Below are 4016 nucleotides of genomic sequence, written 5' to 3' on the forward strand. Positions count from 1 at the left end.
GGTTTTCCTAACGTTCAACAATAGTGCCACTGTAGAGGAGTCTCTTTAATTTGTAAATCATAGGTACACTTCAACTGTGAGAGACGGAATCTATAAACACAAAAATTCCAGAAAATCACATTGTATGATTTTTAAGTAATTATTTGCATTTTATTGCTGATGACATAAGTATTTGATACATAGCAGAGAGAGCGAGAACTTAATATTTGGTACAGAAACCTTTGTTTGCAATACAAAGATTCATACGTTTCCTGCTTAGTTCTTGACCAGGTTTGCAGCACACCTGCAGCAGGGATTTTGTGCCCACTCCTCCATACAGACTTCTCCAGATCCTTCAGGTTTCGGGGCTGTCGCTGATGGCAATACGGAGCTTTCAGCTCCCTCCAAAGATTTTCTATTGAGTTCAGGTCTGGAGACTGGCGTAGGCCACTCCAGGACCTTGAGATGCTTCTTACGGACCACTCCTTAGTTGCCCTGGCTGTGTGTTTTGGGTTGTTGTCATGCTGGAAGACCAGCCACGACCCATCTTCAATGCTCTTACTGAGGGAAGGAGGTTGTTGGCCAAGATCTCTGCGATACATGGCCCATCCATCCGTCCCTCAATACGGTCAGTCGTCCTGTTCCCCTTTGCACCAAAGCATCCCAAAGAATTATGATTTCACCTCCATGCTTCACGGCGTTGGGATGGTTGTTCTTGAGACGTTATGTAACCCATACAGTCTTCTCCTCCTAACAGGGGTGATGGGAGATTAGACCAAAAAAGCTCAATTTTTGTCTCATCAGCCACATGACTTCTCCCATTCCTCCTTTGGATCATCCAGATGGTCATTGGCATGCAACTTCAGACGGCCTAGACATGCGCTGGCTTGAGGCAGGGGACCTTGCGTGCACTGCAGGATTTTATCCCTAATGGCGTAGTGGTTTACTAATGGTTTTCTTTGAGACTGTTGTCCCAGCTCTCTTCAGGTCATTGACCAGGTCCCTGCCGTGTAGTTCTGGGCTGATCCCTCACCTTCCTCATGATCATTGATGCCCACGAGGTGAGATCTTGCATGGAGCCCCAGACCGAGGGTGATTGACCGTCATCTTGAACTTCTTCCATTTTCTAAATAATTGCGCCAGAACAGTTGTTGACTTCTTCACCAAGCTGCTTGCCTATTGTCCTGTAGCCCATCCCAGCCTTGTGCGATGGTCTACAATTTTATCCCTGATGTCCTTACCAGCTCTCTGGTCTTGGCCATTGCGGCAGATGTTGGAGTTGTGATTTGATTGATGTGTGGAGCAGGTGTCTTTATTATACAGGTAACGAGTTCAAACAGGTGCAGTTAACACAGGTAATGAGTGGTGAGGACAGGAGGCATTCTTAAAGAAAAACTACAAGCGTCTGTGAGAGCCGGAATTCTTACTGGTTGGTAGGTGATCAATACTTATGTCATGCATAAAATGCAAAATTATTATTAGAAAATCATACAATGTTATTTTTCTGGATTTTTGTTTTAGATTCCCTCTCTCTACAGTTGAAGTGTACCTTGATAAAAAATGACGACCTGCTACATGCTTTTGGTAGTACAGTACAAATACCTAGCAAAAATCGGCAGTTCGTACTCAAATATCGTGCTTCGCCCCACTCTCCAAACATAACGATTGTCATTATGGCCAAACAGTTCTATTTTTGTTTCATCAGACCAGAGGACATTTCTCCAAAAAGTACGATCTTTGTCCCCATGTGCAGTTGCAAACCGTAGTCTTGCTTTTTTAATGGCGGTTTTGGAGCAGTGGCTTCTTCCTTGCTGAGCAGCCTTTCAGGTTATGTCGATATAGGACTCGTTTTTACTGTGGATATAGATACWTTTGTACCTGTTTCCTCCCACATCTTCACAAGGTCCTTTGCTGTTGTTCTGGGATTGATTTGCACTTTTCGCACCGAAGTATGTTCATCTCCAGGAGACCTTCCTGAGRGGTATGATGGCTCKGTGGTCCCATGGTGTTTATACTTGCGTACTATTGTTTGTACAGATGAATGTGGTACCTTCAGGCATTTGGAAATTGCTCTCAAGGACGAACTAGACTTGTGTAAGTCTACAATTCTTTTTCTGAGGTCTTGGCTGATTTCTTTTGATTTTCCCATGATGTGAAGCAAAGAGGCACCGAGCTTGATGGAAGGCCTTGAAATACATCCACAGGTACACCTCCAATTGACTCAAATGGTGTCAATTAGCCTATCAGAAGCTTCTAAATCCATTACATAARTTTCTGGAATTTTCCAAGKCGTTTTAAGATACAGTCAATTTATTGTATCTGACCCACTGGAATTGTGATACAGTGAATTATAAGTGAAATCATCTGTCTGTAAACAATTGTTGGAAAAATMACTTGCGTCARGCACAAAGTAGATGTCCTAACCGACTTGCCAAAACTATAGTTTGTTAACAAGAAGTTTGCGGAATGGTTGAAAAACGAGTTTTAATGACTCCAACCTAAGTGTATGCAAACTTTCGACTTCAACTGTATATATAATATTAGATTTTTTTTTCATCCCCTGTCCCCGCAGGAGGCCTTTGCCTTTTGGTAGGGTGTCATTGTAAGATTTTTTTATTAACTGACTTGCCTAGTTAAATAAAGGTTAAATAAAAAATAAATAAATACAAAAATTCAGCACTCTGCAATCTCGTTCTGTGAGCTTGTTGTGGCCTACCACTTCTCAGTTGAGCCGTTGTTGCTTCTGGAAGGTTCCACTTCAAAATACTGCACTTACAGTTGGCCCGGGGCAGCTCTAGCAGGGCAGAAATTTGACGAACTGACTTGTTGGAAAGGTGGCATCCTGTGATGGTGCCATGTTGAAAGTCACTGAGCTATTCAGTAAGGCTATTCTACTGCCAATGTCTTTCTATGGAGATTTCATGGCTGTGTGCTCGATTTTCTACACCTGTCATCAAACAGCCGAATCCACACATTTTAAGGGGTGTCCACATACTTTTGTATATACAGTACCAATCAAAAGTTTGGACACACCTACTCATTCAAGGGTTTTTCTATATTTTTTACTATTTTCTACATTGTAGAATAATAGTGAAGACATCAAAACTATGAAATAATACATATGGAATCATGTATCAACCAAAAAAGTGTTAAACAACTTAAAATATATTTAGATTTGAGATTCTTCAAAGTAGCCACCCTTTGCCTTGATGACAGCTTTGCACAGTCTTGGCATTCTCTCAACCAGCTTCATGAGGAAGTCACCTGGAATGCATTTCAGTTGTCATGTGTGCCTGGTTAAAAGTTCATTTGTGGAATTTCTTTCCTTCTTAATGCGTTTGAGCCAATGCGTTGTATTATGACAAGGAAGGGGTGATGATAATCTTGTTATTGATATAATTGTTTACTTATCAATGTTAGTTGGTTGCATTTACTCACACAAATTGCCTTGCCTTTCATGTATGACGTCAGCTGTATTACTTGCGTCATGTAAACGAATTGTAAAACATACAATACTGTAGTTTTGTTACTGTTTCTAGTTTAATATGCTTTGTTATTGTACAGAGGTGGTTGCACATTATTAGAGTAATGAAAGGAGTTAGCCAATTACCATATGAGTAACAATTGGCTATATGGTTTGGCATCATGCCAGATTCATGGTACCTTGGCACGGGCTTTGTATTTATGCAACTTCAACTTGAAATGTAAATGTACAGCTGCAGTATGTCGATGTGAATTGAATACTAAAGTATATTKTTTTCTGTATTTTGCAGTTTCACAACATAAARGTTTTCAAGATATTCATTCAAGAAAAGTCACGCCTTGGGAGTTTTATTGAAGACTTAGTTGTTAGCTATCTGTCTAGTTTTGCATGGGAACGCAATTCAAGGGCAGAATAACTTTACCCCACTGTGTGTATCTAATTCTATGGGTTCCGCGCATGGAGATCAAGACCAGGTTCTGCAATAAAAAAATACGACCTAAAGTGCCTTGAAACAAGTGGACCAATCGCAGCTTCGTCCGACAATCATGTGACA

The sequence above is a fragment of the Salvelinus sp. IW2-2015 genome, linkage group LG35 (genome assembly GCF_002910315.2).
Source record: "Salvelinus sp. IW2-2015 linkage group LG35, ASM291031v2, whole genome shotgun sequence".
NCBI classification, from domain to species: domain Eukaryota; kingdom Metazoa; phylum Chordata; class Actinopteri; order Salmoniformes; family Salmonidae; genus Salvelinus; species Salvelinus sp. IW2-2015.